Source organism: Pinus tabuliformis, chromosome 9 (genome assembly GCF_031772625.1).
Source record: "Pinus tabuliformis cultivar Carrire ecotype Pingquan chromosome 9, CPIR1, whole genome shotgun sequence".
Taxonomy (NCBI): domain Eukaryota; kingdom Viridiplantae; phylum Streptophyta; class Pinopsida; order Pinales; family Pinaceae; genus Pinus; species Pinus tabuliformis.
In genome coordinates this window covers 1386102522-1386116035 of record NC_142307.1, presented here as the reverse complement: position 1 = coordinate 1386116035, position 13514 = coordinate 1386102522, and the positions used below count along the sequence as shown (strand labels likewise).

The window sequence follows — 13514 nt, the reverse complement described above, 5'->3', positions numbered from 1 at the left end:
AGTCATGGATCACTAACATCTCTTATTCATCCATATCTATAGTCATGAATTACTACTATCCTTATTTATCAATTGATAGATTTCAACACACCTACTGTTATTTAACTTACGTATAACATTATGAATTAATGCCTTGTGAATAAAACTATTATTGTTTAACCAATCACATTGTAATGACACATTTTTTTAAATATGACATTCTAATGGCGCATGGTGTAAATTAAATAGCAGTGCTGTTGGGAATTCCCTTGCCAGTGAGTCCTCCTTGGTGAGTTAGATCTGAGGTGTTTGGATAAAGCAAAGTATAGGGAACTTTGGCGGGACCATACCTATTCTTCAATATTTCTGCATTCTGGTTTCTTTCTCTTATATTCTTCTCTATCTCCTCCAACTTTGTTCCGAAATGTTCAAAAGCCTCTATCACACGTTCATCATCACTCCATTCATTCTTGGCTCTTTGCCCCAAATATACCTCATCTGTTGAATGCCTCAACAGGATTTCTATTAAGGCTATATCAAGGGTGGTTTGAAACTGGTTACTTATAGTTCTAAGGATAGCCAAGTCAGGATTCTCCACTAGCTCTGAGAACTCCTGGGAACCTTCTTCAGGGATCAATTTTCTGCTCATGGTGGGCCAATTAGGCATGTATCCGGCCTAAGGGTATTGCCTGTAATTAACCGCAATGCAAAGAGATGAGGCCACCCATATGTTTGTTGTTATTACTTTTTCAACTTCTTCCATGCACTCCATGTTGTACCACCATGTCTCGTCCTTCTTGTCTACGTGACCAACATTTCCGATTTCATCCCACCATGTTTGAAACTCTGTATCAGATTTCACTGCATCATCACTCTGGTAGTACAATGACAGGTACTCTTTAACCCATGAAACTATTGCAAACCATATCTCTAAGGAGTTGTCTTTAGTGTGATTTTTTGGAAATTTTTCCGGTGGATATTTCTGGTCTAATTTCTCTAAAATTTGGCAAGAATTCATTGAAATCACAAGCTTGATGGGTAAACATCGCACAATAGAAGTGCCCTAGGGGTTTTTCATGGTGTTAAATCTATATATACAGTAAAAAAAACTAGTTTAAATAACACAAATCAAGATTTCACCTCAATTTTTTCCACCGGATTCCAGCATCGTAACTCCAAAAAGTCGCACTATAGACAACTCCTATCTCCAATCCACAGCATAAGGGTAGTTTTCGATCATCAACTTCAGCCCGTAGGGTGTTGATGAGTCCATCACTGCCATACCCCTGTAAATTTTTAGCCATATATATATATATATATATATATATATATATATATATATATATATATATCAAAACTCAAATGGATTGTTGGAAATATTAATCTCAACCACCGGCTTAAACGCATTGACAACCACCTTACTTACCCAGTCAACTTTTGCAGGTTGCAATTTTGTTGGCAAGCGGAAGGACTAAAGTTCTGAAAAGAAGTACAGCGCTGACCACTCCGCAACACATCACATAATTAAAGCACTTATTACATAGTTTGTAAAATGTATATTCAACCATTTACTCCACAAATCTAATACATAGTTGGTAAAATGTATATTCAAACATTTATTGCGCAATACTTAGTTGCAGTCCGCAACCTCTCCAAGTTCAGAAAAACCCTCATTTTGTATAATCGCCCATCCCATGCCTTAATGATTTGTTGTGTCATGTGTTAATGTTAAATTTGTATGTTGAGTTAAATATGAACGTAAAGAGTCATTTGTATGACTGAGCGAGAAAGAGGGTGAAAGTCTGTGAGGAAGTGAGGAGAAAATCATGGAGAAATTTGTGGTGGGTGTGTGAAAACAACAGTCACTGTGTGTTACTCTGCAACCCATGGTGAAGTGTAAATTGTCGTAAACCTTTGTTTTTACTTGGTGAATGAATATGAATTTATTTTCATGCATTAGAATTTAATCCTAAGTTTTATTGTGTTGCTCCAAGCTTTACTCTGCTTTGCGGTGAGTGAATTTTTTGTTTTATTAAGTCTCTGCGTAGTTGTGATATCTTTGCCGCAACTGAAGTTGACTCTGTCACAGCTTATTTTTGAGCAAGACTCCTCTCCTCTGCCCCTACAAATTTTTCTAACACGGTATCAGAGCAGGTTAAACTTTGTTAGTGTAAAAATAAGTGTTTTTACTAGCAATTAACAATTGTTTTGAGGGCAGAATTTTGAACTGTATTTACCAGCAAGTAGAAAGTTTTTTTTTACACTCAGAAATGGAAACATCAAGCACAAGCTTGACTAATCCTCAGATACCTCAATTTAATGGAAAAAATTATGATTATTGGGCTATTACAATGAAGGTCATGTTTTCTTCTCAATACATTTGGGATTTGGTGGAGAATGGTTTTCACGAACCAGCAAATGCAACAGCATACAATGCCTTGTCTCAAGCAGAAAGGGATTTATTGAGGGACAACTGGAAGAAGGATGCAAAAGCCCTCTTCTACATTTTTGAAATAGTTCATGAAAGTATTTTCCCAAGGGTTGCAGTAGCAACGAAGTCCAAGCAAACACGGGACACACTCCAGACAGCCTACCAAGGAATGGCAAAAGTGAAAACAACAAAACTGCAAATGTTGAGAAGAGATTTTCAAACACTTTGTATGAAATATTATGAGAATGTAGACTCATTTTTTACACGTGTAATTGGGTTGGTTACTCAAATCAGGTCTCATGGTGAGACACTTGAGGAAAGGAGAATAGTTGATAAAGTTTTGAGAAGTTTGCTAGGAAGGTTTGATGCCATTGTTGTGGCCACAAAAAATCCAAATGATCTCTCAGAGTTCTCAGTGGATGAGCTTCATCCATCACTCATTTCTCATGAACATAGATTGAATATAGCAATAAGCTCCTCATTGGAGCATGCCTTCAAGACACAAGTTTCAATTGGTCAAGGTCGAGGCAGAGGACGATCATATGCTAGAGGAAGAGGAAGAAGCCCACACAAAGGTGGAAGAATCATCCCTTCAAGCTCAAGTGGAAGGGGAAGCAATAAAAATCCAAGTAAAGGCCCAAGCCAAAATCAAGCACAAGGTCAGAGGTATGATAAATCTCAAGTCTAACGTCATTACTGTAAGAAGTATGGTCATTATGCAAATGAATGTAAAAACAAGCAATATGACATTAGTAAAAAACCAAATGTAAATTTCACAAAAGAAAATCAGAACCATGATAACATGTTTCTAGCTTGTAATGTAGCACAAGAAAAACAAAGGGATGTATGGTATCTAGATTCAAGGTGTAGCAACCACATGTCAGGGAACATAGAAATGTTTTCCAATCTAAATGAAAGTGTGAAATCTAAAGTGACAATAGGGACTGATAGCCAAGTCTCTATCATGGAAAAAGGAAGAGTCAATATCCTAACAAATAAGGGGGAGAAGAAGTACATCTCAGATGTTTACTTTGTCCCCGGTTTGAATCATAACCTCAAAAGCATTGGACAACTCATGCAAAATGGCTACAATGTCTTTTTCAAAAAATGATGAGTGCACAATTTTGGATAGGCTTCCAAGTAAACAACTGATTGCGAAGGTTCATATGACAAACAATAGAATGCTTCCCCTAAAGATAAGATCAGATTTTAAGGAAGAAGGTGCACAAGCACAACTATCAATGAACTCACAAGAGAATGGAAGATAAGATGCAGCATTCACACAAGTAAACTTTCAAGTAGAAGTTAAAGATGAAAATTGGTTATAGCATTTGAGATTTGGTCATCTCAACTTTGGAGGTTTGAATTTGCTGCATCGGAAAGGCATGGTGAATGGATTTCCACTTATAGAAAAATCGGACAGCCTATGTGAAGGATGTATCTTGGGCAAACAACATAGAGAGACATTTCCAGCATGAAAGTCAATAAGGGCAAAGGCACATTTGGAGATTGTCCACTCACATTTATGTGGACCAATGCAAACACAATCAATTGGTGGCGGCCACTATTTATTAACCTTCATAGATGACAACACAAGGAAGACATAGGTCTATCTCCTAAAACAGAAAAGTGAAGTGTTTGATCGCTTTCGTCAATACAAAGCTCTTGTTGAGAAGCAAAGTGGAAACTACATCAAAGTCTTGAGGGCAAAAGGTGGTGAATATATCTCAAGTGATTCCTTCGATTTTGCAAGGAGCATGGAATTCACAAGCAATTTACAAAAAGGTACACACCTCAGCAAAATGGTTTGGCGGAAAGGAAGAATAGGACCATTATGGAAATGGCAAGGAGTATGTTAAAGGCAAAGAATTTGCCAAATGTTTATTGGGATGAAGTTGTTGCTTGTGCAGCATATATCTTGAATAGGTGTCCAACCAAAAGTGTCGAGAACATAGTTCCTGAAGAGGCATGGAGTGGAAGAAAGCATAGTGATTCTCACATGAGAGTCTTCGGTTGTGTGGCATATGCACATGTCCCAGATGAGTTGAGGAATAAGTTGGACAACAAGGGGGAGAAATGCATATTTTTTGGTTATAGTGATGAATCCAAGGCATACATGCTCTACAATCCATCAACCAAGAAGTTCATAATCAACAGAGATGTGCAGTTCATAGAAGAAGAAGCATGGGATGGAAGTTTAGAGAAGGTAGTCAATGTCAAAGCATGTATACCACATGAGGACAAAGAGGAATTAATAGCAGAAAGTAATTCATCAATAGTGACTCTCTCTACTCCTATTCAAGCGCAACAAAACATGCAACAAGCAACACCATTAACAAATAATAGGACAGTGTCGCACAGTCAAGCAAGTGCTTCTCCAGGTATGTTGCAAAGAGAAACACCAAGTGACATATCAAGCCCATATTTAGCAAGCACAAGAAGACCAAAATTCAGAAATTTAAATGAGATCTATGAACAAGATGAAGTTTGATAGTAGCATTGGTCTGAATTACTTATTTGTATTGTTTTTCCATGTAGATGTTCGAATCCATTTTGAAGATGTAGTCAAAGAAGAAAAATGGATTGTGGCAATGGACGAAGTAATAGAGGCAATAGAAAAGAATGAAACATGGGAGTTAGTGAACCTTCTGCAAGGGAAAAAAAGTCATTGGAGTGAAGTGGGTCAATAAGGCCAAGAGCAATGTTGACGGTAAGATTGAAAGGCATAAAGCGAGACTAGTTGTCAAAGGATACAAGCAGCAGCATGGAAGAGATTATGCAGAGATGTTTGCACTAGTCGCGAGGATGGAGATAGTGTGTATAGTTGTGGCGATTATTGTACAACATAAATGGAAAGTGTATCAAATGGACATAAAATCAGAGTTCTTGAATGGAGTGCTGAAAAAGGAAGTGTATGTTGCGCAACCCCCTGGTTATGATGTAGAAGGAAAAGAAAACAAAGTGTATCAATTGAGGAAAGCTATTTATGGACTAAAGGAAGCACCCCGTGCATGGTACAATAGGATAGATGCCTACTTGTTTGACAATGGTTTTGACAAATGTAACAGTGACCTTACTCTCTACATCAAAGAAAGCGATGGTAAGATTCTTATTGTCGTCTTATATGTAGATGATTTGATTTTTACAGGCAGTGATGATTTCCTCATCGTTGATTTCAAACAAGTCATGAAGAATGAATTTGAAATGACTGACTTGGGGTTGTTAAGGTATTTTTTGGGCATAGAAGTGAAGCAAACAGAAAATGGCATTTTTATTTCTCAAGAAAAGTATGTAGCAGACATTTTGGAGAGGTTTAATATGCAGAACAGCAAGCCTGCACCAACTCCAACTATCATGGGGTTGAAGTTGAGCAAAGAAGATTGTAGTAGCAATGTCAATTCGACATTATACAAAAGCATGATAGGCAGCTTGATGTATTTGACCGCCACTAGGTCGGATATAATGTATACAGTGAGTTTGGTGTCGAGGTTCATGGAGGCATCCAAGGAAACACATTAGAAAGCAGTGAAAAGGATTGTAGGATATGTCAATGGAACAAAACTCTATGGTATTTTGTATGCCACAACAAATGATTTCAGGCTGGTTGGTTACACTAACAGTGATTGGCTAGGAAGTGTAAATGACAGAAAGAGAACGTCGAGATATGTTTTTCATTTGGGTTCTGGAGCCATTTCATGGGCCTCCAAGAAGCAACCAATAGTGTCACTGTCAACAACAGAAGTTGAATATGTCACCGCAACAACAACAGTGTGTCAGGCAGTTTGGATGAGAGGGATTTTGAGGTATCTTCACCATGACCAAGAAGGAACGACAACTATTTTCTTTGACAACATCTCCACAATTGAATTGTCAAAGAATTATGTCTTTCACAAGAGGACCAAGCACATTGATGCTAAATATCATTTTATTAGAGAGTTGATTAACAATGATGAAATTGTGTTGCACCACTGCAGGTCACAAGTCTAACAATTTACTGATATTTTCACAAAGCCATTGGCACGTAAAAATTTTGTTTGTCTTAGATATTGTTTGGAAATTTCCAATGGCGATAGTTGTTATTAAGGGGGAGTGTTGGAAACATTAATCTCAACCACTGCCTTAAACACACTGACAACCACCATACTTGCTCAGTGAACTTTCGCAGGTTGCAATTTTGTTTGCAGGTTGAAGGACTGAAGTTCTGAACAGAAATACAAAATTGACCATTCCGCAACACATCAGATAGTTAAAGAACTTAATACATAGTTGGTAAAATGTATATCCAAGCATTTACTGCGTAACTCTTAGTTGCAATGCACAACCTCTGCAAGTTCAGAAAAACCCTCATTTTGTATAATCACCTATCCCATGTCTTAATGATTTTCTTTCTCATGTATTAATGTCAAATTTGTATGTTGAGATAAATATGAATGTAAAGAGTCATTTGTATGAGTCAGCAAGAGAGAGGGTCAAAGTTTGTGAGGTAGTGAGGAGAAAATCATGGAGCAATTTGTGGTGGGCGGGTGAAAACAATAATTACTCGGTTTTACTGTGTTACTTCACAACCCTTGGTGAAGTGTAAATCGCCTTAAACCTTTGTTTTTACTTGGTGAATGAGTCGCAGTCTCATATGAATGTATTTTCATGCATTAGAATTTAATCCTAAGTTTTATTGTGTTGCTCCAAGCTTTACTTTGTTTTAATTCTCTGTTTCATTGAATCTCTATTTAGTTGTGATATCCTTACCACAACTAAAGTTGACTTTTCCATAACCGATTTCTAAAGCAAACTCCTCTCCTCTGCCCCTGTAATTTTTTCTAACATGGATGACACAGATCAAGATTAGATTTTAGGCAGTATCGAGGTTAGATTATGATTACCTCTTAAGGAGATCTGCAGGCAACCCTTGTTCATCAAACCTCCAGTCATTGTACGCTACCGCAAACATCTCCATGCTATACATTCCAAGAAATATTGTTGTTTCAAGAATGCCTCCACCATTTATAAGAATTTGGTGACCCAAAGCATTGATGTGCATGGTGTCCCAGAAATGGTGGCTCAGTAGCTTATACATGGGATGCATCACACTGAGTTGTCTATTGGTGGTGATGATAATTGGCTCCGTGACTGCGTGAGTCTTGAGCCTGAAAAAATCCCACCATCACTTAGTTGGGACCCTATATTATATAATGATATTGTAAATACTAAACCAATTCTACATGTATATTCCTAAATTATGCATGATTTTACCAGTGACTGATAAAATGATGGTAACCGGAATCATTAATAGCTATGTATCATTTGGCCAGCTACCATAGAGCTCCTTGTGTGCCTTCCTATGTCGGGGTAAGCACCTCCTGAACAGTTTTGCGACGTTGATCTGAAGGGAGTAGGCTCATATTGATTGCAACTAATCTTAATGTGCCATCATTCTTAAGGAAGAGAATTGTGCGAGAAGCATATATATTGGTGGTAGCCAGAGCGTTTATTCGGTTCACATAAGGCATGAAGACATCATGGTGGTCCAGAATGAACAACATGTTGTCCTCCATACTCTGAACATACATATCATATAAATTTATAAATACATATCTTTGAAAGGGATCCAAAATCTTGAATATAGGTTTTTTAATAATTTAATATACATCTAGGCATAGATAAGAGATATATCATATTATTTTATAAACACATTTTTTTTGAAAGGGAGACATATCATATTAATGTTTTGTAAAATTAATCATGGTCAACTATAGTATGATGTTGCATTGCGACAAACATTTTCTCAATATGAAAACCAACCATGGTTCAATGTTGAATTGTGACAAAGATTGTCTCGATATGAAAATCAATCATGCTTAAGCATGGTCCAATGTCGCATTGTGATATTGATTGTCTCAATATGAAAATCATCCATGGCCAACCATGGTCAACCATGTTTTTTTAGGGTTTATAATTATCTTGGATTTATATACCTTGGGTTTATAATATAATCCCTTGAGTTTAATATTATTCCCTTGGGTTCGTAATCCCTTTGGGTTTTAGTATTAGTCCCTTGGGTTTATTATTCTCTCGGGTTTATAATAACAAACACTTGGATTTATTAATCTAAGGGTTCAACCATGGTTTAGCATGGTCTGACGTTGCATTGTGACAAAGATTGTCTCAATATGAAAATCATTCATGGTCAACCACTATCAATCATGGTCATTCATGGTCAACCATGATTAATCACGATCAATATGAAAATCAACTTTGGTCAATCATGGTCACATTCTCACAAGCATTGTCTTAATACGAAAATCAACCATGGTCCAACATCACATTGTGAAAAATATTTTCTCGATATGAAAATAAATGATGTTCAAACATGGTCCAACATTGCATTGTGACATTAAGTGTCTCAATATGAAAAACAACCATGGTCAACCATGTTTATTTTAGGGTCAATCATGCTCAACCATGGTGCAACATCGCATTACGACAAAGATTGTCTAAATATGAAAATCAACCTTGGTCAACCATGGTCCAACGTCGCATTGTGACAAAGATTGTCTCGATATGAAAATCAATCACAGACAACCATGGTCCAATGTTGCATTGTGACAAAGATTGCCTCTATGAAATCAACTATGGTCAAGATTATTTATTTTAGGGTTTATAATATTTATCTTAGGGTTTATATACCATGGGTTTATAATATTAATCCCTTGGGTTTAATAGTATTCCCATGATTTCATAATCAGATGGGGTTTTAGTATTAGTCTCCTAGGTTTATTATTTCCTTGGATTTATTAATGTAAGGGTCCATATTCCTAAGGTTTAGTATTATTCCCTTGGGTTTAATATTATTTCCTTCAGTTTATAATCCCTTGGGTTTTTAGTATTAATACCTTGGGTTTATTAATCACTTGGGTTTATAATATCAATTATTGTCAACCATGGTCTTACGTTGCATTGTAAAAAACAATGCCTCAATATGAAAACTAACCATGGTCGATCATGGTTCAACGTCGTATTGTGACAAATATTGTCTCGATATGAAAATCAATCATGCTTAAGGATAGTCCAATGTCGCATTGTGACATTGATTGTCTCAATATGAAAAGCATCCACGTCAACCATGGTCAACCATGTTTATTTTAGGGCTTATAATATTTATCTTGGGGTTTATATACCTTGGGTTTATAATATTAATCCCTTGGGTTAAATATTATTCCATTGTGTTCATAATCTCTTTGGGGTTTAGTATTAATCCCCTAGGTTTATTATTCTCTTGGGTTTATATTATTGCCTTGGGTTTATAATCCCTTGGGATTATAGTATTAAATCCAAGGGATTGATATTATAAACCCAAGGGTTAATACTAGAACCACAAGGTATTATAAACCTAAGGGACTAATATTATAAATCCAAGGTATATAAACCCTTAGATGACCATGATTTATATGGAACCTAAAAGATTAATATTGTAAAACTATGAATAATATTATACTTTAGGAATATGAATCTTTAGATTAATATACCCAAGAGATTGATATTATTGTCCCTTAAGTTTATAATTGTAAATAACATTTAATATTAAATAATAATTATTATTAATTATAATAATAATAACGATATTTTTGTTGTAATAATTTTTTTATATTATTATTTCTATTATTATATATTTATCAATAGTAAATACAAATCAAATTTTTAACTATATCAACTACTATATTAATATTTTTAATGTAATTGTGCGAATTTCATATGCATATACTTATAAATAAAAAAACATCATATTAATTTATTAATTTATAATTACAGAGCTACGAGACGTATCATATTAAATTATAAATACAAAAGGGATCACGAATTTGGAATATAAGCTTTTTAATAATTTAATACACATCTTTCCATCGATAAAAGATACGTTCTTTTAATTGAAGTTTGACTTAATAATTCTTATATCGAGCTCTTTCACTCGATAAGAGATAATTTTTTAATTGAAATTTGATCTAAATAGTTTTTTTTTATTCATTATTTATTTTTTTTGTTAGAGTAAATTTAACTACGCTGGTTATCGGTTATTGACTTAGTTAAAGTTGGAATTAAATAATTTTTATTTATTATTATTCCTTTATAATTTATTTTTTATTAATAATTTAGTTTTTATTAGACTATATTTTATTAGTCATAAAATTAATTTACTGTGGTTATGGTTTATTGATTTATTGTTATTATTGGAAAATTATGATACAAAATAATATAGTTGAAAAATGTTACGGCCTGGAGTATGCCGTAAAACTGCTTCTGCTTGGCTAAGAGCTCGTCTTCCTCGGACGTAAGGAAACAGGTTAACGGCCCAAGACCCAGAGGCATCTGGCAGGAGTGAGAGCCTGCTCCCGATTACGGACCACCAGCAGGGTTATGTCAGGTGGCGTGGTTTTCCTATTTAACAGTGATGAGTCATCCCAGCATTCGCGGATAGCAGCGAGAGATGGCTGTCCTCACTGTTGGTTTGACACCTGAGTTGATAGGTTTTACCACCTTCGGAAAAAAATATAGTTGAAAAATGTTGACTTCTAAACTCTATAGAATATGTATACTTTATTTATTTTAGCACGTATTTTTAATTATTAGGGCTACACAATTGTATAAAGAGTTTCATTTATGAGAAGTGATCATGAAAGAAAAACAAATATATTAGGATTGTTACATTTTGTTGTATTTGGTCTTGTCAAAGAAACCTTATATTCATAAGTTTTATTTTGTAATATTCATACATGATGTAATTAGGAAGATTTGGCCCACCTCATGAAAAGAAAAGGTGAGGTGTTTGAGATATTTTAAAAAAATCATGTTGTTTATGATAGCGAGATTAACATACTGTTGAATTGTTGTTGAATTGTTTGAGAGACTAACTGTTGAATTGTTTGAGAAAAAATAATGGTGGATAGCATTGAGAGTAACATATCGCTAAATTGTTTGAGGACAAATAATAGTGGAGAATATTGTTCCATCCAATGACTTTAACCATTATTGTAATAGGTTCTAGATAAAGATGATACTCCTCAAAGGAATGGTACTCTGGAGCTTGGTCCTCATCATCACCTAGTATAGCTTTGGATGGTGGCATTCAAGAGGAAGATTGGTATAAACTATTTTGATATGAAACATTTATGCATAATCCTTAAGAACATTAGACCAAATTAATCTCTATAAAAAAAGTTTAAAATAAAGATTTATAGGATATTTAGGGTAAATTAGGTTCAAGCATAGAGTCAATTTAGGTGAGATTTACCAATTTTGATAACCTATGATTTTGTCCATGATATTCTCAATGGATTGTAAATTGGTACTTAAGTCATTACACAACATGGTTAAAAAAAATTAATTTAAAATTTATTAAGTTAATCACTTAAATTGTTTCTTATCAAATTGGTTCTGTATATTGATAATGGCAGGGAGCGGCCAGCTCTTTGCTAATTACTTGAAGTCTCTGTATAACAACAGGATCGACACCGACAAACATCCGGCGCGCAAACTCTTCGTCTGTCCTCCACGCAAATTCGTCAGTTGTGTCCATTCATTCTATAACTTGTATCAATTCCAATTAAAATCAGGTCGATTAAATCTAATGCAGAATAAGGACATGAAGGGATCAGTTTAGAAGAAAAGTACTGACTCGCAATAACTTGAGGAAGCGGATACTTGATAAACTTTTCGCTGTCTGTTGTGAGGAACTCCTTGATGAGTTCAAGAGGGATGAGACTCATGATAGTGTCCAGAATTGGGTTGTCGGGAAGCTTTATCCCATCGGAGTAGAGCTTCACAACGTCTTCAAAGGAATCGAATTCGTTGGGTGTTGGATCGAACAGAGATTGGAGCTCTTGTAAATGTGTTAGAAAACCTACACAGATGAATCTAGCTAGTAAAGGTTGAACACACAGCTTTGCAGAGCAAAAACACTAAAATAAAATCGAAAGAAGAAAAGAATGATTCATTAGAAAATAGGTTACAATGCTCATGATATAGCATTACTGGGTGAAGGTCCCAAGGTAATGCATCATAGTGGTGATCAATGAGAAGACTCAACACCTACAACAAGTTCCGGAGATAACTAGCCAGTTGCGGAGTGAAAGAAGGAGCAAATAAGGGAGTAAATCATGTAGAAGAACTAACCAGTTGCGGAGTTAAAGAAGGAGTAAATCATGCAAAAGGAATCTTGCATGTAATCCCATGCTCTAACTAAGAGTCCGCATGTAGGTGTGTAGTAGTTCCAACACCCCCCCTGAACACCACTATGGAGAAAAATAGAAAATGGGCCCTGGCAACTAAGGCCAAAGGTCACCCAAAATACAGTGCAACTTGTACTAAAATTGAGGAAAGAGGGAAAACCTCGTGGGAAAACCCCCGCCTCAAAATACAATGTAATCAAAAGAAAAGGGGAAGGAAAGACAGTTGCTAAGCAACTGTGTCGTTCACTCCAAGACGATCGCGTAGAGAGCGAAACTTCTGCTCAGTGAATGTCTTGGTGAAGATGTCTGCAGTCTGTTCTGCTGAGAGACAGAATTGCAAATCAATGACTCGATCATGTACTAAGTCTTTGATGTAGTGCATATGGATCTCTATGTGCTTCGTCCGCTGTCACTGTACTGGATCCCTGCAAAATTTGAGAGTGCTCTGGTTGTCACACCAGATGATAATGGGCTGGTGGAACTGGACGCCCAACTCAGTGAGGAAGTGTTGTAGCCACAGAGCCTGAATGGTGATGTTGACTACTCTTTTGTACTCAGCCTCAGCTGAAGAGAGTGAAATAGCAGCCTGCTTCTTGCTTGACCAACAGATAGGGCCAGATCCTAGACTGAGTGAATATTTGGAGGTGGACTTGCGATCAATGATGTCTCCCACCCAATCAGAATCTGTGAAGCCAAGGAGATTCAATGCAGTGCTTGCTGCATAGTGAATCCCGAAGGTGATGGTGCCCTGCACATATCGGAGAATGCGCTTGAAAGCATTCTAGTGTAGCTCATGCGACTCTTGCATGTATTTGGAAACTACCCCTACTGCATATGAGAGATCTGGTCTGGAGTGGGTGAGGTACAATAAGCTCCCCACTAGC

At 36.0% G+C, this 13514-nt stretch overlaps 1 pseudogene; it reads right to left on the bottom strand.

Annotated features, from left to right (window-relative positions):
* Nucleotides 1-220: 220 nt before the first annotated feature.
* The window catches only part of LOC149153674 (linoleate 9S-lipoxygenase A-like), a 49734-nt pseudogene continuing 36440 nt past the window's right edge, over nucleotides 221-13514 (bottom strand).